Here is a 25,657-nt window from a genome sequence, read left to right on the forward strand (position 1 = left end):
TAACACTGGTCGGATTAGGCTCTTAGGTAATAGAATTCTTCCCTCTGTGGAGTAAAGCCATCCCTCCTTTTCCTGGAGACCAAGCCTGTCAGCTAGGTTTCTTTCTTCTGGAGAGTACTGCGGGGCTGGGAGCTCCCCTACCAATAGGATAAGGGCATGCATATGGGCAGTCTCTGCCTCCGGTGGCTGCAAGGTAGCAGCACGCTTGGCTTCCCTGTCTGCCCTAGCATTTCCCCGGGCCACATCTTGATTTTCCCTTTGATGGGCCTACAGTGCACCACTGCTACCTCTAAGGGGAGCTGTACGGCTTCTAGAAGCCGGATGATCTGGGACCCATGCTTAACCGGAGAGCCTTGGGCTGTTAGCAGTCCTCTTTGCTTCCACAAACCAGCATGAGCATGTAATACTCCAAAAGCATATTTAGAGTCAGTAAAGACGTTGACTTGTTTTCCTTTTGACAGTTCAAGTGCACGGGTCAGGGCTACTAGTTCAGCAAGCTGAGCAGATGTCTCAGCAGGTAAACCCTCGGCTTCCACGGTATCATGGAAGGTCACAACAGCATAGCCTGCCCTCCTTTGTCCATCTACAACAGCACTACTGCCATCAGTGTACCACTCACACTCTGCTTTTGGAAGCGGTTGGTCCTTTAAGTCTGGACGGCTGGAGTATTGGGCATCTATTACATCTAGACAGTCATGTTCCCGCTCCTCTGTCTCTGGCAAAAGGGTGGCTGGGTTAAGGGAGGGGCAGGTCTGCAGGGTGACTTCAGGGTTCTCTAGAAGCTTAGCCTGATACCGAGCCACCCGAGCCTGGATGAGCCAAAGACCACCCTTGGCATCCAGCAGGGCTTGAACCATGTGAGGAACAAACTCTTGCACAACCCCTCCCAGGGTTAACTTCTCACCTTCCTCAAGTACTAGGGCAGTTGCAGCAACCACCCATAAACACGTTGGCCACCCCTTGGCAACTGGATCAAGTTGTTTGGAAAAATAAACCACGGTACGTTTCCAAGTGCCTAATAACTGAGTGAGCACTCCCAGAGCCACCCCTTTCCTCTCATGTACATACAGCTGAAACGGCTTGGAGAGGTCCGGCAGACCCAGGGCTGGGGCTTCCATCAGCTTTCTTTTCAGAACCTTAAATGCCTTGTCAGCTTCTGGGGACCAGTGAAAGGGGTCGTGATCCTCTCCCTTAATGCATTCGTACAATGGTTTGGCCCACAGTCCAAATTCAGGGATCCATATTCTGCAAAAGGCTGCCCTGAGCCGTTTACAATTGTTTGGGACAGGCACTTGACAGATAGCTTCCTTCCTTTCGTTTAAAAGCTGACATTCTCCTTGCCTTATGTGAAACCCTAAGTACAGTACTTCTGGGAGGGTGGTTTGAGCCTTACTCCGTGCTACCCAATAGCCTCGGAGTCCAACAAACTTCAGGAGGCTCACAGTGGCTTTAAGGCAAGGGGTTAAACCCACAGCTGCAATTACATATTGCAGGAGGAGGACCTTGTCCTCATTGTCCCATTCCTCCAAGTCCCTAGCCAGGGCCTGGCCAAAAAGGGTGGGGGAGTTTTTAAATCCCTGGGTCAAAACTGTCCAGCAAAGCTGCTTTTTAATCCTCTTTTTGTCCTCCCATTCGAAGGAGAAAATCTCCTGAGATGGTGTGTCAACTGGAATTGTGAAGAAGGCATCTTTTAAATCCAGAACTGAAAAATGGGTATACTGTCCCCCCACGGAGGCCAACAAGGTATATGGGTTTGGGACGAGGGGGTGCAGAGTTTTAACCCGTTCATTGACTGCTCTAAGGTCCTGCACCAGCCGGTATGTGCCATCAGGCTTCTGCACAGGCAAGATAGGAGTGTTCCAAGCTGACTGACATTCTTGAAGTACACCATATTGTAGGAATCTGTCTATAGTTCCCTGTAGCCTCTCCCTGGCTTCCCTCTTGATTGGATACTGTTTGATTCGCACCGGGCCTTTTCCTGGCAAAAGCTGCACATTGACAGGGGTTTGGTGTGTGGCTTTTCCCAGGACCCCTGATGCCCATATTAGGGGGTATATCTGGTCTTCCCACTGGCTCCACTCTGGGGCTTGCATAGCTGAGGGCTCAGCTGCAAGGGTCATGATCCATGCATTCTTGGGGGGTAAGGTAAGGGTTAGTTCTTCTTGAGTAAAATGCAAGGTGGCACCTAAGCAACAAAGCAGGTCCCGTCCTAGCAGGGGTGTTGGGCAATCGGGAAGGTGAACCAGCTTGCGAGATATAGTTCTGTTTCCCAAAGCACATTCCGCTGGGGCATACGCTGAACACTTGGTTCCTTTTCCTGTGGCACCCACCACAGTGAGAGAGTCTGCCACAGGCAGCTGAAGGGGTTGATTTACAGCGGTGCGTGTTGCCCCAGAGTCTACTAAAAAGTCTATTTCCGAATTTCCTACCCGCATTTTTACTCGGGGTTCCGGGGGCAGGATGGTCCGTCTCCCCTGATACCCCTAGTCTTGCTCCTCCGCAGCCATCATAAGGGTACGCTCCCTTTGGGTGCATTCATTTTTCCAGTGCCCTCTTGCTGGCAGATAGCACACTGGTTGCAACCCAGGCGCTTCTCCTGCGGGTCAGGGCATCCACGCCCATGGCCCCTTACTCCCCGGCCCCTTCCACCTTCCTGGGGCCTTTCCCTGCCAGCTTGCACTGCCACTACCATCATTTTCACTTGCTTTTTCTCCTTTTCTCCCTCTCTCAGGCTATAAGCCTTATTTGCAGTTTCCAGAATCTGTGCCATGGTCATGCCCATTAAATCCTCCTTTTTCTGCAATTTCCTTTTAATATCAAGGGCTGCGCGACTGGTAAAGATACCTTTTATAACTGCCTCAGTGGCCTGGTCATCGGGGTTTGCATTTGTATTCTGCCAAATAGTTTCTCGGATGTGCTGCAAAAAGGAAACCGGATTTTCCTTTGGCTCCTGTATTATCTCATATGGTTTTGCCCCGTTGTTGTGTCGGACAGCCAAGTGTTGGAGTCCGTACAAAAGCAGCTCCTTATAGGAGGTGAGGCGGTTGAGGTGCTGCTCATCATTAGGATTCCACCTGGGGTCAGCCAGGGGAACCTGGTTCCCGGGGACAAGGACAGTATCTGGATTCACGTCATATCTCCGCTGTGCCTCCTCCCTTGCCTTGGACATAACCTGATTCCACTCCACCTCAGACAACAGGGTCCTCATAAGGATCTGGCAATCGTCCCAGTCAGGCTTGTGGCTAGCCAGACATCCCTCAAAAACTGAGATTCATTGAGAATTCCCCAGCCTGTGTCATAAAGGCTGCTAGCTCCACTGCATTAAAAGGCACATGGGTGTAAACTTGCATAGTAGTGGCCGGGCGCCCTTCTGCTCCTTGGCTGGCTATCCTGGTCTCGGTAATCAACGGATAGAATCCCACAGAGGGAGCAATCTCTGGGGCCTGGGGCACCTGCTCTTTATATGGTGGGGGTGTTAAAGCTGAAGGGGACACCGAATCTGCCATTACAACTGTAGGAGGGCTCTGAGGACTAACATTAGTGACTACTGAACCTGTCGGAGTCAAATTACACTGTTGCAAAATATCAGTCCTATGCCATAAGGCCATAAGCAATTGCGCATACAGATGTTTATTCCATTTACCTGTTCGCTGACAAAACAGGATTAGCTGAAGGATCGTATTGTAATTAAATGATTCTTCTGGTGGCCACCTCTCCTGGCTCTCTAGTTGGTATTGAGGCCAGTCTACTGTACAGAACCTTTTAAAGTTATTCTTAGTCATTGGATCTGAGCCAAACACCTTCCAATCCACCAGAATGCATTCTAATGGTGTACACCGTACCTGGCGCCCCATACCATGTCCTTGACCCATTATATGACGCTCTATTGTCTAATGGGAATTACAAAGACTGGACGTCCCCAGCCTCGGGCCTAAGTCCACACTACTGGACTGTTCCTACCTTATCCAAGGGACCGGTTCCTCACTGTCGCCCACAACTGCTTCTCCACTACTTGAGCGCGTTGCACCGTTGTGCCCTCTGGGGTCGCTCACACCGCGTCTCCGCCGAGGCCCCCAATGAAGTCACCGGTGCCCGCTGGGCATCGCTGCAATCCATTGACCACCAGGAGGGATCCGGGCAAGGCTAATTTTAGCCTCAATGCCCACCATTGGGCGCCAAGAACTGTTGCCGGCAGATAACTGCCTGAGGCCAAGCAACAGCGGGGGGTGTGAGGGGTCCGTCGCCCGGTGTGCTGCGCCAATAAACATGCAATAAACCATGAACCAGGTAAACAATAAACCAGGGTGGAGAAGCAAACCAAGTTTATTTGAGATCTCAAAGCGGTGCAGGGAGACTGACTCAAATCAAGCACGATTAAAACAAGCAGTCTGTTCCTTTATATTCATGAGAACTTTTCTTGCTGACTAGCAATTCCACGTTTCCCCTCCCTCTTCTGTCCAGCTGCAGCATTCTCTTCTCACACACTTCTTTGTTTTCCCCCTCCCTCTCCCCCTTTCTGCTGCAGAGACATGTATGCTGTATCTAAAAGTGGCCTTGAAACTTGCTTCAGCCTAGCTTCAATGTATTACAGCAGAGAACTGGCTGTTACAACCAAAAACTAACTGCTGACATTACATTTTTGTAACTATTAGTACATTAGGTTACACTAGGTTACACAAAGTGTTGAACATGGAGGAACAATGGTTCACTAAGGCCTACAAAGGAGGGCTTCATTGACACTTGTGATTTACCACTTTCCCGAGTTACCTAGATTTATACCTGGTGACACCAACAGCTCCATGGGCCCAAGTCAGATGACCCAGGCCAGCCATGCTGCCATCTTTATCCTAGGAGAGATGGACTCTACGGGTACGTCTCCACTGCAATGTCAGTCCAGGTGTGGCATGCTATGCTCAGAGCAGCACCTGGAAGCCCCATATTCACCACTCTCGTATAATGATGATACGGTTTGTACAAAGTCTGCCTGGTGAGGTATCATTTCAAAAGTCTTGATCTGTTGAACATTAATATTGTGTTGGACTGTGTGTGTAGCATTGGTTAGGAAGTTATGAAGTTTGCTCTGTGTGTGTTACTGAGATATGTTATGAGATTGGGAAATGCCCACCACCAGCCTTTCAGGTGTGACAATGGAGGAGCCAGACTCGCTGCTGGCCCATTAAAGGGATCCACACTCCCAAGGACTATACCAGGAACCGTGTACAATGCAGACTTCTCCGAGATAACACAGCGACACTGGGCACTGCTTGACTCACGTCCTAGCAAAGGAGCTTTCTAGAAAGTTGGAAGAAACTATGAAAGAAGGGTAGAGACATCATGACTTGGCCTCTCTCCTCCACAACTCAACAGCTGGAAACACACCTGGATGACAAAACTGATTCAGAAACCAGAAGAGAATAATAATAATACATTCAAATCAAAGTCCTCAAACAGACTAGTATTGGTTTTTCAGCAGAAAATTTTCAGTTTGGGGATTTTCTTTTCCCAGTCAGACTTTGCCAAGGGAAGCAGGGAGAAAATGTTTGAGTTGCCTCCTTCAGAACAGCTTGGCCTAGACACTAGCTCTGGTTCACTGTTGTGGCCTTGCTCAGGATGGGGGTATTTTAATAATTTGGGGAGGTCCCAGGGTGTTTGGGGGAGATTATGAGGATGTTCCCTTTTGAGAGAAAAGCTAAGAAATACAGGACTAGAGAAAAACTTCTTTTAGAAATGTGGGATTTAGACATTTTATTTAAAGCAATGGGGTGGGGGTCTGAGTTTCTCAGAAGGTTTTTGTTTGCAGGAAGCAACATTGCTAGAGCTGTTATTGTACCAAAGGGTGAGATGGTTGTCTATAAAAGAGGGTGAAGACCAAATGCCTCTGATGAGAATGGAATTCAAACCCATGCGTACAGAGCACAATGGATTAGCAGTCCATCACCTTAACCACTCAGCCACTTCATCTGAGCTGTCAGGAAATGAACAGGAAGAGAAATCTAAGGCCGGCAGAGATAGGGACACTAAGGAGTTTTTAAATACTAAACGTAAGCAGGGTCTGAATGAGCTCCCCCCTCACATCTAGTGAGGAACTGGGGGAAAGACTTCAGGAACAGACCGTGTTTGCATAGACACACCTACTTTGCCTAGCTATGCAGCATGATGGGGCCGCTTCCCCAAAATGACCAGTTTGGGATGGTGGTGGGTTACAAATCACTTTAGGATTGAGTGGAATGAAATATTATTCTCCTTCCTGTATGAGTGAAGGGCAGTAGAACATACCTAGTGCGTCCTGATGGAGGGGTAGGTGGATGAGGAATAGCTTTTATTGGACTGCAGAGAAGTGATTGAGGATGTCACCCTAAAACAGTGGTCCCCAAACATTTCACATTGTGGCCTCTTAGCGATGGCTGTGGCCGTTGGAAGCCACGGTCGAGAACCGGGGCTGGGAGTGGGGCTGTTGCTTGCTGGGGAGAGGGGTGCGGACAGGGGTAAAGGGATCGATGCCGGGCTGGGAGCCAGAGTCTCAGGCTGAGGGTGGGGTTGGGGAAGAGCTGGGACAGAGTGGGGCTGAGTGGTGCTTCCTCCCTGCCCTCCATGGGGGCTGACTCAGGCTCTGAGGTGCCCCCATGAATCTTCCTATGTGTCCCCCTGGGAGTCATGCCCCACATTATGGGGACCAATGAACCCTACTCTCTAAGCAGGGGCTAGTGATGCCAAAGCCCAGGGAAAGGGAGAACAAGTGCGGGGGCCCCAGCACCAGAACCATGCCCCACCTGTTCTGTCTGTGGCTCCGCCCCTTTCCACACCTTCCACCCATGGCCCCATCCACTGTCACCTCTGTTCCACCCCTTCCCCCACTGGCCCCACCCTATCACTCCTTTACCCCTGCCCTGCTGTGGCCCTGAGACCAGAGAAGCTCTGTGCCCCTGCTGCAGCCCCTGGGCAATAGAAGGGAGTGGGAGCGCCTCCAGCCCTGGGGCCACCTGTGAGGAAGACTTTTCCAGGGGGACCCAATTTGGCCAGGGCCCCCCCGGGACCCCGACAGCCTGGATGTAGGGTTATGTGCGACCACAGCCCCTCTATGTGCCCCAGGAACATCTACTGCCAGGACATTGGTATCTGTGCCCCTCATAAACCCCCTAATCCCCACGGGAACCCCTACAGCCTGGACATAGGTATCTGTGCCCCCCATGAACCCGCAAAGCCCCCCAGGGATCTTTACAGCCAGTAAGTTGGTATCTGTGCCCCCCATAATTCTCCTAAGCCCTCTGAGACCCCTCTAGTCTGCACATAGGTATCTGTGACCCCCAGAAATCCCTGAATGCCCCAGGAACCCCTACAGCCTGGACGTAGGTATCTGTGACTCCAAGGAACCTCCTGAACCACCCATGACCCCTCCAGATAGGACGTAGGTATCTGTTCCCCCCTCAACCCCCAATCCCCTCGGGACCCCTAGACCCTGGACGTAGGTATCTGTGTCCGCTCCGATCCCCTAAGCACCCCCATTACCCCTTTAGCCTGGATGTAGGTATCTGTGCTCCCACAACCCCCCTAAACGTCCCAGCGACCCCTTCAGCCTGGACGTAACTATCTGTGACCCCCATGAACCTCCTAAGCCCCCAGGGATCCCTACTCCCTGGACACAGCTGTCTGAGCACGAACCCCCTAAACTCCTCGGGACACATCCAGCCTGGATGTATCTGAGCCCCCAGTGAACCGCCTAATCTCCTCGGGACACCGACAGCCTGGACCTAGGTACCTGTGCCCCCCACAAACCCCCTATACCCCCCAGGACCCCTCCAGCCTAGATGTAGGTATCTGTACCCCCACAGCCCCCCTAGGACTCTTACAGCCTGGAGGTTCATATCTGTGCCCCCCATGAAACCCCAACCACCCCTGCCCCCTCCAGCCTGGACATAAGTATCTGTGCACCCCACAAACCCATAAGCACCTGTAGGGACGCCTACAGCATAGATTTAGGTATCTGGGGCCTCCCAAAACCCCCTAAGCCCACCAGGGACCCCTACAGCCTAGAGATAAGTATCTGTGCCCCCTGAACCCCATAAGCCCCCCTGGATACCTCCAGCCTGGACTTAGGTATCTGTGCCCCCCACAAACCCGCTAAGCCCCCCAGGGACCCTCCAGCCTGGACGGAGGTATCTGTGCCCCCCACAACCCCTAAGTGCTGAGACACCCCTCCAGCCTGGAGGTAGGTATCTTTGCCCAACACAAACGGCCTAAGCTCCCCCCCCACCCCGCTGGGAACCCTCCAGCCTGGATCTAAGTATCTGTAACTCCCCAACACACTAATTCCCCCTGGAAGCCCTATTGCCTGGACTTAGGTATCTCTTCCCCCCACAAACCCCCTAAGCCTCCCAGAGACCCCTACAGCCTAGACGTATGTATCTGTGCCCCCCAGAAAACCTCTAATCCACCCGGGGACCCCTACAGCATGGATCTAGGTATCTGTGCCCCCCAGGAACCCCCTAAACCCCCCAGGAACCACTCCAACCTGGACATAGATATCTGTGCCTCCCCAAAAAAACCCTAAGCCCCCCAGGGACCCCTAGAGCCTGGAGATAGGTATCTCTGCTGTCCACAAAAACCTCTAATCCTCCCCGGAACCTCTCCAGGCTGGACGTACATAGCTGTGCCCCCCACAACCCCCCTAAGTCCCCCGGGACCCCTCCAGCCTGGATGTAGGTATCTATGCCCCCCGATGCCGTAAGCCCCCCTAGAATCCCTATAGCCTGGATGTAGGTATCTGTGTCCTCTACAATACCACTAAGCTCCCCCAGGGACCCCTCCAGGACATACATAGGTATCTGTGTCCCTCACCAAGTCCCTAAACCCCCAGGGATCAGTGTGCTCACCACAACCCCCTAAGCCGTCCAGGGACCCCTCCAGCCCGGACGTAGGTATTGGTGTCCTCCACAAAGCCCCTAATCCCCACCAGGGCCTCTACAGCCTGAATGCAAGTACCTATGCCCCCCACAACCCCCCTAACTCCCCCAGAGTCCCGACCAACCTGGACATAGGTATCTGTGACCACACGAACCCCCTTAAGCCCCCCAGAATGCCTCCATCCTGGACGTAGCTATCTATACCTCCCATGACCCCTAAGCCCCCCCAGGGATCTCTACAGCATCTACGTAGGTGTCATGCTCTGGGCATTACCCTGCGTGGCCACACGGTGTCACTGTTGCTCCATGCGGGAAATGCTCTGGGCATTACTGTGATGGAGAAGGGACTGTCTGTGTGGGGGATGGGAGAGCAGGGGATGACTTTAGGTGAGGGACAGGACCTAAGCCTGTAATTCGAGCTAGGCTGGGGGAGGGGGTCAGCACATTTGCCCAGGAAGCTGGACACAGGAAGGGGCCGGCTGGAGGGAGTTGGTTCAGTTTTGGTTTGGAGCTGGGTAGTTGGAATTCAGGGAATCCCAAACTGGGAACTAAGCTTCCTGAACCCCCAGAAGGACTCGATTGAGGGGTCCTGGTTGTGCCCAAAAGCCTTGCTGTATCCTTCATTCCTGCTGGCCAAAAAAACCTTCTGTTTTACTGGCTGGTTGAGTCACTGTGTGTCCCAGGAAGAGGGGTGCAGGGCCGGATTCCATCACACTCCGTGACACCCCCTAAGCCCCTCTGGGATCCCTGCAGCCTGGACGTAGGTATCTGTGCCCCCCACCAAACTCCTGAGCCCCCCCGGGACCCCTACAGCCTAGACCTAGATATCTGTGCCCCCCACGAACCCCCTAAGCCCCCCAGGGACCCCTCCAGCCTGGACGTAGGTGGAACCCTTCTGCCAGGCTGAACTGATAGCAGCAAGGACTGGGTTCAATACATAGGGGTCCCTTCCCTACAACGTAATGCAAACCAGCTCGAGCCCCCACCCAGTGACATGGGAAAATTCTACATACGCACCCCTAGGTGCCTCAAAGAGGTAATACTTCCCCTCTTGCAAACACAGAGTTTGGGTGTAGCAGAAAACATTTAATAACATGAGATAAACAACACAGCATTAAATTGGGAAAACACTTCAACTAGGCTGTGTCCTTTTCTCTGGGCTCTTGAGTCCAGCAATCCCCAAATCACTCCAAGACTCCAAAGTCCAATACTTCAAATGTTTCAAGAGTCCAGCAACCCCAAAATCACCCACAGTCCCGCAGCCCCAAAGTTCAAGAATCTATCTGCAGAGTTTTTCCCCCTGCCAGCCTGGGTAGAAAGGGGCACCTTACCCGATCCACTACCAACTGCCCTGCCTCTCTGTGGGTTCTGCTTCTGCCTTCCCCTCAAACTGCTCAGCTAGTCCACCAGCTGCTCTGCTCCACCAGCAGACCTGAGATCTGCTCCAGCTGTCTCCAAAAACTGTTCAGCTCACCTCACTCCCTGGGCAACTCCACCCATCCCACAAACTGTTCCTCTTCACAATACAGCTTCAAACTCCCCCACTAGCTAGCACAGCTCTTTAGTAATTTCTGCTCAGAAACCTAGAACTCCAGTTCTTAAGAGAATCAAAAATCAGCTCTGCTATTCAACTGTTAAAAGAGAAGAAGTTGTAATCAGTGTTTCTGGCTCACCCCACGAGCCCACTCCCTTGTCTAGCGAGTGCCACTCAATTGATGGTGAGAATCCCTGTCTCAAAGCAGTTTCACAGTTCCTCATCCACACAATCAGGGTGACAACACTCCACATCTCACGCCGCAACAAAAATAAACTGGGGATACCACAGCTGCCAAAGCAACCATCCCAGGCTGCCATGGCCATGTCAGGCGGGGTGGGTGTGCCTATGCAAACACGATCAGCCCCTGACATTCTTTTCCACACTTGCCATAATTCACCACCAGATGTCAGGGTAGAGTTAATCCTGCTTCTGCTTACATAGGTATCTGTGCCCCCTACCACCCCCTAATCCCACCGGGATCCATCTAGCCTGGATAAAGGTATCTGTGCTCCCCACAAACCTCTAAGCCCCCCAGGGAACCCACAAGCCCAGATGTAGGCATCTGTATGCCCCACACACCCCCTAAGACCCACAGGACCCCTCCAGACTGTAGGTAAGTATCTGTGACCCCCAGAGCCCCACAAAGACCCTCGGGACCCCTACAGCATGGATGTTTGTATCTGTGACATCCACAAACCGCCTAAGCTACCCAGGGCCCCCTACCATCGGGACGTAGGTATCTGTTCCCCCTCAACACACCTAATCCCCCCCGGGACCCCTCCAGCCTAGACATAGGTATCTCTGACCCCACGAATCCCCTAAGCCATGACGGGACCACTCCAGCATGGACATAGGTATCTGTGCCCCCACAACCCTCCTAAGACTCTCGAAACCCCTCCAGCCTAGACGCAGGTATCTGTGCACCCCACAAACCCCCTAGGCCACGATGGGACCCTTCCAGCCTCAACATAGTTATCTGAGCTCTCCACAACCCCCCTAAGACCCCCGGAACCCCTCTAACCTAGACACAGGTGTCTGTGCCCAACATGAACCTCCTAAAGCCCCCAGGACCCCGCTTGTCTGGATGAATGTAGCTGTGCCTCTCACAAAGCCCTAAGCCCCCCCAGGATCCCTATAGCCTGGACGTAGGTATCTGTACCCCAAAATGCACCAAAGCAACCCCAGGACCCCTACATCCTCGATATAGGTATCTGTGCCTCCCCACAACTCTCTAATACCCCCAGAACCTCTCCAGCCTCGATGTAGATATTTGTGACCTCCAGGAACCCCATAAGCCCTCCTCAGGACTTCTCCAGCCTGGACATAGGTATCTCTGCCCCCCAAAAGCCGCCTAAGACCCATAGGGCCCCCACCAGCCCGGTTGTAGCTATGTGTATGCCACACAAACCCCCTAAGCTCCCCAGGGCCCCCTCCAACCGGGATGTAGGTATCTGCGCAACCACAAGCCCTTAAGTCCCCCAGGGACCCCTCCAGACCATACGTAGGTTTCTGTGCCCCTCATCAACTCCCTAACCCCCCAGGGACCACTACAGTCTGGACGTATGTATCTGTGCTCACCACAACCCCCTAAGCCGTCCAGGGACCTCTCCAGCCCGGACATAGATATTTGTGCCCCCCATGAAGCCCCTAATCCCCACCGGAATGCCTCCAGCTTGGACGTAGCTATCTGTGCCCCCCACAACCCCTAAGCCCCCCAGGGATCTGTACAGCCTCTACATAGGTGTGATGCTCTGTGCATTACCCTGCATGGCCACACGGTGACACTGTTCCTCTATGGGAGAAATGCTCTGTGCATTACCCTTCGTGGCCACACGGTGTCACCGTTGCTCAATGTGGGAAATGCTCTGTGCATTACCCTGCATGGCCACACGGTGTCACTGTTGCTCCACGCGGGAAATGCTCTGGGCATTACTGTGATGGAGTAGGGACTGTCTGTGTGGGGGATGGGAGAGCAGGGGGTGACTTTAGGACCAGACACCTGCTCAGCCTGTAACCTGAGCCACGCAGCGGGGGAGGGGTCAGCACCTTTGCCCGGGAAGCTGGACACAGGAAGGGGCCGGCTGGAGGGAGTTGGGTTAGTTCAGTTTCAGTTTTGGTCTGGGTGGTTGGAATTCAGGGAATCCCAAACTGGGAACTAAGTTTCCTGAACCCCAAGAAGGACTCGATTGCGGGGTCCTGCTTGTGCCTCCAAGCTCTGTTGTATCCTTCGCTCCTGTTGTCCAATAAACTTTCTGTTTTACTGGCTGGCTGAGAGTCACTGTGTGTCCCAGGAAGAGGGGTGCAGGGCCGGACTCCCCCACACTCCGTGAAAGACCCTAAGCCCCTCCGGGACCCCTGCAGCCTGGACGTAGGTATCTGTGCCTCCCACCAAACACCTAAGCCCCCAGAGACCCCTCCAGCCTGAACTTAGGTATCTGTGCCCCCCACAAACCCCCTAAACCCCCCAGGGACCTATACAGCCAGGACATTGGTATCTGTACCCCATATAGACTCCATAAGCCCCCTGGGACACTCCAGTGTGCACATAGGTATATGTGCCCCTCAGAAACCCCCTAACCTCCCAGGAACCCCTACAGCCTGGACATAGGTATTTGTATTCCCACAAGCCCCCTAACTCCCCCTGGGACATCTACAATCTGGACGTAGATATCTGTGCCCCTCACGAAATCTCTAACCCCTCCTGGGACCAATACAGCCTGGACATACGTATCTGTGCCCACCCATACCCCTAAGACTCCCAGGATGCCTCCAGCCTGGACGTAGGTATCTATACCCCCCACTAACCTCCTAAGCCCCCCTGGTACCACTACAGCCTGGATATAGTAATATGTGCCCCCCACAAACCACCTAAGCCCCGCTGGGACCCCTAGAGCCTGGAGATTGGTATCTGTGTCCCCCTCAAAACTCTCTAAGCCCCCTAGGGACCCCTACGGCCTGGACGTAGGTATCTGTGCACCCAAAGCCCCTAAGATCCCCCGGACCCCTACAGCCTGGATGTAGGTGTGACAGTGCTGCCTGTGGGAGCCGGCTCAGGTCACTCAATCAGTGTGAACTGCAAACAAAACAGGGCAGACAAATCCCAAATGCTGGTGTTATTTCAATACTTAGACTAACCAAGTCAGCACAAAACAGCTTCTGTAGTACCTCACTGGTTACTTAGAAGTTTAAATCACGCAGTTCCCTTAAAGTACCCAGCCTCAGGCCTCCGTCCAGACACACCTGTCAGATATGATGATGATTCCTGAAAATCTTACTTCATCATATAAAAGAAAAGATTCTTCCAATCCCAAAGGATCATCCACATACCCAGGTTCAATTATAACTTAGATCTTACCTAAAATACATGCTATAGCCAATTCTTATTAACTAAGCTAAAATGTATTAGAAAAGAAAAGAGAGAGAGTGTTGGTTAAAAGATTAATAGACATATAGACTTGAATTCAATTCTTGAGGTTCAGATACATAGTAGAGGTGAGCTTGTAGTAGCCAAAAGTCCTTTTAGAAATAGTCCATAGGTTATAGTCCAATGTCCATATTCAGGGTGGCTCCAGTCAATGACTGGGGATCTCAATCCTTGTGGCTTAAGGTTTCCCCCTCTTGAAACCCAAAGCAGATCTGAGATGAAGAAGGATCGTGTCCCAGGGTTCTTATACATTTCCAGCAGCCTTTCGGCCTGAGAAAACAATAGGCTTAACTCTCCTTCCAAACATCCTGGCAATTAGTACAGGGTAATTTATTCATTAAACATTTCAAATACAGGTTACCACAACCTTCAAAGAAACACAGAGACAATAATACTATTTCACTCAAGTATCATCATAAACGTTAATATTCCTTTTTTGCTCTTTGAATTAAAACTATAGCAATAGACAAGACTTGTTTGCTTACATCACAAGACCTGAGCAAACATCTCCCGTTCTACCTCTAACACTGCAGACTTGCATTTCAAAGGTCTGTTCATTTACATATCTTGCTAACCAGTCCTTAAGGTTCACCCACGGGTCAGGTCAGTCGGTGAGGTGAGTTAATTAACTCTTTCTGGCCCTGTCACCTTTCAATGAGATATTAGATTATACTTATAATGTCACAGTCGCGGTGCGTCGACCGCTGCAGCTCCCGGTAGACTCTGCCTGCTTCTCTCACCGAGCTGGAGTACAGCAGGTGAGGGGAGAGCACTCGATGTGTTGCATCTACACTAGACGCGATATATCGACCCCCGCTGGATCGATCGCTGCCCACCAATTCTGCAGGTGGTATAGACATACCCCGAGTATCTGGTGATCGGAGCTGGACCCCGGAAAGGGACACATTGAAGGAATTCAGGGGTTAAGGTGCCTCTATTGTCAACTGTCAGGGCTGCTGTAGCTCAGAGGAGGGTACTTGACTGCCTGGCAGGCTTAGGCGCCACAAGCCTGGGACGTGGGAGAAGTGAAGCGGCCACGGTGTGCTCGGGGTGCTCGTGCTCGGAGCAGGGATGAGCTGGGGCGAAGGGAGTGCAGCAGGGCAGAGCGGGGGAGTTGCCACTAGAGGGGCACCTCAGGGTAGAGGGGAGGAGCTGCCACGGGTGGGGCGCCTCAGGGTGGGGGCGCGGGGGGAGATGGCGCAAGGTGGAAGTTTCGCCTAGGGCGTGAAACATCCTTGCACCGGCCCTGCCTCATGCCCTGCCCACAGCCAGTCCTGCACCTTTTACCCTGCCCGCACCAGCCGCATCCTCCCTGCTCTGCCTGCAGCCAGCCCCACAGCCAGCCCCTGACATACCCCCTGCCCTGTCTCCAGCCAACTCCTGCTGCACCCCCCTATGGCCCTGCCCAAAGCCAGCCAGCCCCCACACACCCTCAGCTTGCACCCGCCCTGCACCCCCTGTCTGCAGCCACCCCCGCACCCCCTGCCCTGTCTCCAGCCAACCCTGATGCACCCCCCTGCGTGAAGCCAGCCAGCCCTGCACCCCTTGCCCTGCCTGCAGCCAGACCCTACCTCCAGCCAATTCCATGTCCACTGGTGCCCTGCAGTTCCCAGGGCAGTAACCCTGAACATCTGCTTCAATGAGGGGGGACAGGGAGCAGCTGGGACCCACACATGTGCACACCCTAGGGTGACCAGACAGCAAGTGTGAAAAATTGGGATAGGAGGTGGGAGGTAATAGAATTCTAGATAAGAAAAAGACCCCAAAATTTGGACTGTCCCTATAAAATCGGGACATCTGGTCACCCTAGCACACCCCCAGGACTCCTGAGTTCCATTGCTGGGTTTCCTATTGGTTCCACTGCTGGTTCTTTTCCTTTTCCTGGGGGACTTTGGGCAAGTTGCTCCCCCCTCTAGGGCTCTGTCCCCAGCAGTCAAATGGGGATTTCATACTTTCCCGCTATTGGAAAGTGCTGGGAGAATCTCCCAGCAAAAGCTGCTCTGACAGTGCTAAGCAGCATCTGACCATTCAAGGGAGGAGCGCACTGCCCAGGAGGAGTGTTTGGCTCTGGGGTTTCACTTCAGCCCAGTCTAGAGAGAGGGGCCCAGCCATGGAATTTGGCTCAAGAAGACTAAGTCTCCAATTTGTTAAGGGCATTTTGAATTTCAATCCTGTGCTCCAAAGTGCTTGGTGTCAGTTGCAAATTTTAAAAGCATGGTCTCCACTGCATTTTCCAAATCATTCATGAAAATATTGAATAGTACCGGACTCCGGACTGATCCCTGCCAGACCCACTAGGTACACCCTCTCCGTTGGACAGCCAAACATGGACAAGGGCTCCTGGAGTCTGGGCTTTCAACCAGCTCTGCACCCACATTACACTGATTGCAGCTGGACTGCATTTCCCTTGTTTGCTTGTGAGAATGTCCTAAGGGACTGCGTCAAAAGCCTTAGTAACTCCAAGCTAGATCCCATCTACTGTTTACCCACTTCCAACAGGCCCGGAACCCTGCCAAAGAAGGAAAGAGGATTGGTTTGGAATGATTTGTTCTTGACAAATCCATGCTCACTAGTCGTAAGAACCAAATTATCCTGTAGGTGCTGCTGACAAACTGAGTGTTTAAGAATGTATTCCAGTATCTCTCCAGCTATGGCAGTCAGGCTAGCTAGTCTGTAAGTCCCAGGGGTCTCTTTGTTCCCCTTTGAAAGATAGGTCCTGTCTTGTTCATGGATGGGAAGATGTTCTTTTTCAGGGATCTCAGACGAGAACTGGGGCACAACACCTGGTTTATTAAGGCCACAAAAACAGAGGCAGGAACCTCTTCTCTCCTGCTGGCAAAGAACCCCAGGTACCTAAAAGATAGGGACTCACATCCTTGAATGGGCTTTAAAAAGGCAATGGTTAAAAAGTTTGGCCCCGACCATTTCTTGTTTCCACAGACTAGACACTTTAGCAAACTTTAGAATTCCTTGGTGCTAAAACACTGTGAAACTCCCCTTTCTTCTTCACAGAGGGCTTTAATGCCCCTTCTCTCACTCAGGCTCACAACTGTCCGGATTTCGAGAACTGTCCCTGTTCCCATTGGACAAATGGGAGGAGCCTGAGGTACAGAGAAGGGAGGTGACCTATCCACGGGCCTACACAGCAAGGCAGTGGCAGAGCCAGAAAGAGAAGCCACCAGTCCTGACTCCTGTTCTAACAGACAACAAATCCCCCCAGAGGCAGGGACAGAGCTCAGGAATTGAGATGGTGGGAAAATTTCATTCCAACCGTTTCTGTCCGAAAATCCCATTCAGACTAAACCAGTTTGTTTCTCAGAATCATAACAAGTGAGATGGAAGTTCTTTGCAAAAAGATTTTGTTGCAAAACAAAAGCATCTCCTGTTTGTCACAGTGTGTTAAATTGTGTCGTCACACACAAAGAGGAGACACTTAGCTCTTGAAAATTAGATAAGATGCTTCAGTCTGAGCTAAGTCGTTGCTGCTCTTAACAATTCCAAAATAAAAAAATACAAATAAAAAAGACTGTTTCAGCTAATCTATTATGTCATAATCTGCTCTGAGTAAACATGATAGGACACCTCATATTATGCACTACTCCTAGTGACACTCTCCAATGGATCCACATCCTCCACCCACCATGAGGTAGGTAAGAGTGGATCATTATTATCCCTACTTGAAAGAGGGAGACGCTAAGGCTGAGAAAGGAGAATTGACTTGTCTTAGATCACATAGCCAGTCAGAGGTAGAGTTGGGAATAGGATCCAAGAGACCTGATTTTCAAACTAACCATCGGATCTTGAATTTCAGACATTGAATTACCTGAATAAAGTGCTCTCAGATGAGCTCCAGACCAACAACACTGCACAGTAATTATTCAGCAAGTATTTGAGGAGAACTGCAATGTTAGAGAGAATCATGAATTGCTCAGAGACCATTAATGCAGAGAAGCAGCAAAATTTGTCAAACATAGAACTGGTTCTGACTTATTTCCTTGGTCTTAAAAGAGAACAACAAGGATCAGAGTCTCCTCCCTGTCAATAACCCCCTGCTCAGCCAATCCGGGTAGAGACTGAGGATGGGAGGCTGAGGATTCTTACCAGAGAGCCCAAAAGATGGTCCAGGTGACTGCTGGGGATCACTGCCCAAGCACTATTTCAGTCCCACATTTTTGGGTGGATCTCTCACAGTGGGAGCTGCAGAGCACTCCCCCGCAACACACACACACACACACAAGCACACCTGCTGGTGTTGGGAGGGGAATAGAAAAAAGGACAAAAGAAGCAAGAGAAGAAGAGAAAGGAGGGAAGGATGGATGGAGGAAAAGCTGAAACAAAAAGGACAAACCCTTATGTCCCCACTGATTCTAAGGGACAAAATCCCAGGTGCGCAATAAAATTCTGCCTCCTTAAGCTCATGTTTTCCATGTCTAGAATTCAACTCTCACCAGATGGATCAGACTGAACAGGTTTCAAATCTCCAGGAGGCTCTTACCTTCTAAACAGGGAAGGCTGTTTTCTAGTAAAATCACTGAAAGGGAAGGAGAAAACTCGAAAGAGGTTCCTCCTGGCGCTCACATCCGTGAACCCGAATGCTCTATCAGTCCTCAAGGAGAGACCTGGAGAAGGAGACTTGCTGATGCAAAGCCACAGGGGTCTCTGAGGTTTCCCTGGCCCCTCGCCCCTGTCCTGCCTGGATGATGTCAGCATCTCTCTGTGAGGTCACCACCTCCCCACCACCTTTGACCAATAGTCTGAGGTCCTGCAAAAGCCCTTTGTGATGTCACTGTCACACCCCTCCCTTGCTGTGCTAATGTCCTGCCCCAGGCCAGGCACTTTGGAAGTTTGAGCTACTCCCTGTGGATCACCCCACTCAAGGAGTGTTCGTTCTAGGCAGCAAGCCATCTAGACAGTAAAACATCAGATGCTGCTCCCAATGCTACGCTCCGTTTTTCAGAAATTAGTCGACTTTATGGCCAGAAGAGACCATTAGAGCATCTAATCATATAATCATAGAATATTAGGGTTGGAAGGTATCATAACCTTAGTCCCAGATTTGGACCTTAGCGTCCAAAATATGGGGGTTAGCATGAAAACCTCCAAGCTTAGTTACCAGCTTGGACCTGGTACCTGCTGCCACCACCCAAAAAATTAGAGTGTTTTGGGGCACTCTGGTCCCTCTGAAAAACCTTCCCTGGGGACCCCAAGACCCAAATCCCTTGAGTCTCACAAGAAAGGGAAATAATCCTTTTTCCCTTCCCCCCTCCAGGTGCTCCTGGAGAGATACACAGACACAAGCTCTGTGAATCCAAACAGAGTGAATCTCCCTCTCTGTTCCCAATCCTGGAAACAAAAAGTACTTTCTTATTCCCCCAGAGGGAATACAAAATCAGGCTAGCAATCCAACACACAGATCTCCCCTTGATTTCTTCCTCCCACCAATTCCCTGGTGAGTATAGACTCAATTTCCCTGAAGTAAAGAAAAACTCCAACAGGTCTTAAAAGAAAGCTTTATATAAAAAGAAAGAAAAATACATACAAATGTTCTCTCTGTATTTAGATGATACAATACAGGGCAATTTCTTAAAATAATATTGAATAAACAGCCTTATTCAAAAAGAATACAAATCAAAGCACTCCAGCACTTAGATTCATGCAAATACCAAAGAAAAGAAACCATATAACTTACTATCTGATCTCTTTGTCCTTACACTTAGAAACAGAAGACTAGAAGGTAGAAACTGCTTCTCCAAAGCTCAGAGAAAACAGGCAGACGACAAAAGACTCAGACACTCAATTCCCTCCACCCAAAGTTGAAAAAATCCGGTTTTCTGATTGGTCCTCTGGTCAGGTGCTTCAGGTGAAAGAGACATTAACCCTTAGCTATCTGTTTATGACACGCCCCCCAAATTGCAGACAGTGGGGAAGCTCACTGGCGGCGATTTCCTTCTAAAACTTTAAAATAAACAGATTACTACAACACATGCACCTTTACATATATTACTAAGTATATAACTAACAGACTTCTACATTTTAAGAACACTTTTTAACTACTGAATTCTGGGAAACTCTCACGGGAGAGTGCATCAGCAACTTTATTAGAAGCTCCTGTGATGTGTTGAATTTCAAAATCAAAATCTTGGAGAGCTAAACTCCAACGAAGAAGTTTCTTCTTGTTCCCCTTGGCAGTATGAAGCCACTTTAGTGCAGCATGGTCAGTTTGTAGTTGGAACCGCCGTCCCCAAACATATGGGCGTAGCTTTTCCAGGGCGTACACAATGGCATAGCATTCTTTTTCACTGACTGACCAGTGACTTTCCCTCTCAGACAGTTTCTTGCTGAGAAACACGACAGGATGGAAGTTGTGATCTGTTGCTTCCTGCATGAGCACTGCTCCTATACCACGCTCAGATGCATCCGTGGTTACTAGGAATGGCTTGTCAAAGTCCGGGGCCCTGAGCACAGGGTCAGACATGAGCGTTGCCTTAAGTTGGGTAAAGGCCTTTTGACACTCATCAGTCCACTTAACTGCATTTGGCTGGGTCTTTTTGGTCAGGTCGGTCAGTGGGGCAGCAATTTGGCTGTAGTGTGGTACTCATAGACTCATAGACTCATAGACTCATAGGTCAGAAGGGACCAATCTGATCATCTAGTCTGACCTCCTGCACAAGGCAGGCCACAGAACCCCACCCATCCAATTTTATACAACCCCTATCCCAGGATTGAGTTTTTGAAATCCTCAAAAATGGTTTGAAGACCTCAAGCTGCAGAGACACCACCAGCAAGCGACCCGTGCCCCACGCTGCAGGGGAAGGCGAAAAACCTCCAGGGCACCTTCCAATCCGCCCTGGAGGAAAATTCCTTCCCGACCCCAAATATGGCGATCAGCTAAACCCTGAGCATGTGGGCAAGAGTCACCAGCCAGCACCCAAGAAGGAGTTCTCCGCAGCAACTCAGTACCCATCGCATGCAACATCTCCCCGCAGACCATTGAGCAGACCTGTCTGGTGGTAGTTCAAGATCAATTGCCCAAATTAACGATCCTATCATAACATCCCCTCCATATACTTATCAAGCTTTGTCTTAAAGCCAGGAAAGTCTTTTGCCCCTACTACTTCCCTCGGAAGGCTATTCCAGAACTTCACTCCCCTAATGGTCAGAAACCTTCGTCTAATTTCAAGCCTAAACTTCCTAATATCCAGTTTATACCCATTCGTCCTCGTGGTTACATTAGTACTAAACTTAAATAATTCCTCTCCCTCCCTAACGTTAACCCCCTTGATATATTTATATAGGGCGAGCATATCCCCCCTCAGCCTTCTTTTGGCCAGGCTAAACAAGCCAAGCTCTTTGAGTCTCCTTTCATAAGGCAGTTTTTCCATTCCTCGGATCATCCTCGTAGCCCGTCTCTGAACCTGTTCCAGTTTGAATTCATCCTTCTTGAACATGGGACACCAGAACTGCACACAGTATTCCAGATGGGGTCTCACCAACGCCGTATACAACGGTACTAACACCTCCTTATCCTTGCAGGAAATACCCCGCCTGATGCATCCCAAAATCGCATTTGCTTTTTTAACAGCCGTATCACATTGGCGACTCATAGTCATCCTGCTATCAACCAGTACCCCAAGGTCCTTCTCTTCTTCCGTCGCTTCCAACTGATGCGCCCCCAACGTATATCCAAAATTCTTATTATTAGTTCCTAAATGCATGACCTTGCACTTTTCACTATTGTATTTCATCCTATTTCTATTACTCCAGTTTACAAGGTGGTTCAGATCTTCTTGAATAGCATCCCTGTCCTTCTCCGTGTTAGCAATACCCCCCAGCTTCGTGTCATCCGCGAACTTTATTAGCACATTCCCGCTCTTTGTGCCAAGGTCAGTAATAAAAAGGTTAAATAAGATCGGTCCCAAAACCGATCCTTGAGGGACTCCACTGGTGACCTCCTTCCAGTCCGACAGTTCACCTTTCAATACGACCCTCTGGAGTCTCCCCTTTAACCAGTTCCTTATCCACCTTACAACTTTCATATTCACTCCCAGCTTTTCCAATTTAACTAACAGCTCCCCGTGCGGAACCGTGTCGAACGCCTTACTGAAATCTAGGTAAATTATATCTACCGCATTTCCTTTATCTAAGTAATCCGTCACCTTCTCAAAGAAGGAGATCAGATTGGTTTGGCACGATCTACCTTTAGTAAATCCGTGTTGCAATTCGTCACAATTACCATTGACCTCTATGTCCTTAACTACTTTCTCTCTTAAAATTTTTTCCAAGACCTTACATACTACAGACGTCAAGCTAACAGGCCTATAATTACCCGGATCACTCTTTTTCCCTTTCTTAAAAATAGGAACTACATTAGCAATCCTCCAGTCATACGGCACAACACCCGAGATTATCGATCGCTTAAAAATTCTCGCTAACGGGCTCGCAATTTCACGCGCCAGTTCCTTTAATATCCTCGGGTGGAGATTGTCCGGGCCCTCTGACTTCGACCCATCGAGCTGTTCAAGTACGGCCTCTACCTCAGTTGCAGTAATATCCACTTCCATATCCACATTCCCGTTTATCATCCCTCCATCATCGCAAGGTTCCTCACTAGTCTTATTAAAGGTTCCTCACTAGTCTCAGGTACAAATCGCCTGTAGTATCCGGCCAAGCCTAAGAAGGATTGGACCTGCTTTTTGGACCGTGGGACAGGCCACTTTTGGATAGCATCCACCTTGGCCTGTAGGGGGTTTATGGTTCCTCGACCCACCTGGTGCCCCAGGTAAGTCACTCTGTTTTGGCCTATTTGACACTTTTTGGCCTTAACAGTTAGTCCTGCCTGCCTGATGCGCTCAAAGACCTTTTCCAGGTGTAGTAGGTGTTCGGGCCAGGAGTCTGAAAAAATGGCCACATCATCGAGGTAGGCAACTGCAAATTCTCCCAGTCCAGCTAGTAGACCATCTACCAGCCTCTGGAAGGTGGCGGGTGCATTTCGAAGGCCGAAAGGAAGGACATTGAATTCATACACCCCCGCATGGGTGACGAATGCTGACCTCTCCTTGGCAGGTTCATCAAGCGGTACTTGCCAGTACCCCTTGGTTAAGTCTATTGTAGAGATGAACTGGGCACGTCCCAACTTTTCCAATAGCTCATCGGTACGTGGCATTGGATAGTTGTCCGGATGAGTTACAGCATTTAGCTTACGGTAGTCCACGCAAAAGCGTATTTCCCCATCTGGTTTGGGTACCAGAACCACTGGAGATGCCCATGCACTGGTAGATGGGCGGATTATACCCATTTGTAGCATGTTCTGGATCTCCCGTTCTATAGCAGCTTGGGCATGAGGAGACACTCGGTAGGGTGGGGTTCTGATTGGGTGAGCATTACCTGTATCAATGGAGTGGTATGCCCGTTCAGTCCGTCCTGGGGTGGCTGAGAACAATGGGGCGAAGCTAGTGCACAGCTCCTTGATTTGTTGCCGCTGCAGACGTTCCAGGGTGGTTGAGAGGTTCACCTCTTCCACGCCACCGTCTTTTTTTTCCGTCGTAGTAGACACCGTCAGGCCACTCAGCATCATCTCCCTGGACTGTAAACTGACAAACCTGTAAGTCTCTGGAATAGAAAGGCTTGAGAGAATTAACATGGTACACTTTAGGCTTTAGTGAGGAATTGGGAAATGCTATGAGGTAGTTTACAGCTCCCAGGCGCTCTTGGACCGTGAATGGCCCTTCCCATGATGCTTCCATCTTATGGGCCTGTTGCGCCTTCAAGACCATAACCTGGTCTCCTACCTTGAAGGACCGATCTCTGGCATGTCTGTCATACCAGGCCTTTTGCTCTTCTTGAGCATCCTTTAGGTTCTCTTTAGCAAGGGCTAAAGAGTGTCGGAGGGTGCTTTGTAGGTTGCTTACAAAGTCCAGAATGTTAGTTCCTGGAGAAGGCATAAACCCCTCCCATTGCTGCTTCACCAACTGTAATGGCCCCTTAACCTCGTGACCATACACAAGTTCAAATGGTGAAAACCCTAAACTGGGATGTGGTACAGCCCTGTAGGCAAACAGCAACTGCTGCAACACTAGGTCCCAATTATTGGAGAATTCGTTGATGAATTTTCGTATCATGGCCCCCAAAGTTCCATTGAACCTTTCCACCAGGCCATTGGTTTGATGGTGGTACAGGGTGGCAACCAAGTGATTCACCCCATGAGTTTCCCACAGTTTTTCCATGGTCCCTGCCAGGAAATTAGACCCTGAATCTGTAAGGATGTCGGAGGGCCAACCTACCCTGGCAAAGATGTCTGTTAAGGCCAGGCACACAGTGTTAGCCCGGGTGTTACCTAGAGCTACTGCTTCCGGCCATCGGGTAGCAAAGTCCACTAAAGTCAGTACGTACTGCTTTCCTCTGGGCGTCTTTTTTGGGAAAGGGCCCAGAATATCCACAGCTACTCGCTGAAATGGGACCTCAATTATGGGGAGTGGCTGGAGAGGGGCCTTGACCTGGTCTTGAGGCTTTCCCACTCTTTGGCATACCTCACAAGACCGGACATACTTGGCAACGTCCTTGCCCATCCCCTCCCAGTGGAAGGACTTCCCCAACCGGTCCTTGGTTCTGTTCACCCCAGCATGGCCACTGGGATGATCATGGGCTAAGCTTAAGAGCTTCCCCCGGTACTTAGTTGGAACCACCAACTGTTTTTGCGGCTGCCATTCTTCCCGGTGTCCACCAGAAAGAATTTCCTTGTATGAAAGTCCTTGGTCTATAACAAACCGGGATCGATTAGAAGAGCTGAGAGGCGGTGGGGTGCTCCGTGCCGCCGCCCAAGCTTTCTGAAGGCTGTCATCCGCTTCCTGCTCAGTCTGGAACTGTTCCCTTGAGGCTGGGGTCACCAGTTCTTCCTCAGACTGTGGACTTGGGCTTGGTCCCTCTGGAAGCGATGTAGGTGATGGGGTTGTTTCCGTTACTGGTGAACCGCTCTCCGCTGGTGCACCTGAGGGTATTTCAGGCTCTGGCTGAGCCTTTTGGGTATGGCTGTCTGTTGCTTCTGCCAGTTGTGGCTCGCTGGCGCCCTCTGGCGTTGAGTTTGAAGATGTGGTTGCACTTGCTGGTGCTGGTTGCTGTTCCAGTTCCGGGCCTGGGACTGGAGATGCTGTGGCTGTTTCAGTGGTAGGCATGGAATCCGGGTCCACTACCTCTGTCTGGGTCTCTGGTAACACAGACGGGGCCTCTGTGGACGGCTCAGGAACAGGAATGGGTCTGGAAGCTTGCCTGGTTTGGCTACGGGTAACCATTCCCACCCTCTTGGCCCGCCTCACCTGGTTGGCCAAGTCTTCCCCCAGTAGCATGGGGATAGGATAATTGTCATAGACTGCAAAAGTCCACATTCCTGACCAGCCTTTGTACTGGACAGGCAGTTGAGCTGTAGGCAAGTCTACAGCTTGTGACATGAAGGGGTAAATTGTAACTTTGGCCTTTGGGTTGATGAATTTGGGGTCTACGAAGGATTGGTGGATAGCTGACACTTGTGCCCCCGTGTCTCTCCACGCATTAACCTTCTTTCCGCCCACTCTCAAATTTTCCCTTCGCTCCAAGGGTATTTGAGAGGCATCTGGGCCTGGGGATATTTGGTGTGATGGTGGTGTAATGAATTGCACTCGCATGGTGTTCTTTGGACAGTTGGCCTTGATATGTCCCAGTTCATTACACTTAAAGCATCTTCCATCTGATGGGTCACTGGGCCGAGGTGAGTTACTGGAGACTGGTGAGGTTGAAGGGTAGGGTATCTGTGGCTTTACTTGGGTG

General features: G+C 50.7%; 1 pseudogene; it reads left to right on the forward strand.

The window, feature by feature from the left end:
• Positions 1-25,657, forward strand: part of LOC127032168 (zinc finger protein 420-like) — a 200,860-nt pseudogene that overhangs the window by 73,252 nt on the left and 101,951 nt on the right.

The sequence above is a fragment of the Gopherus flavomarginatus genome, chromosome 12 (genome assembly GCF_025201925.1).
Source record: "Gopherus flavomarginatus isolate rGopFla2 chromosome 12, rGopFla2.mat.asm, whole genome shotgun sequence".
In the NCBI taxonomy this organism is placed as follows: Eukaryota; Metazoa; Chordata; order Testudines; family Testudinidae; genus Gopherus; species Gopherus flavomarginatus.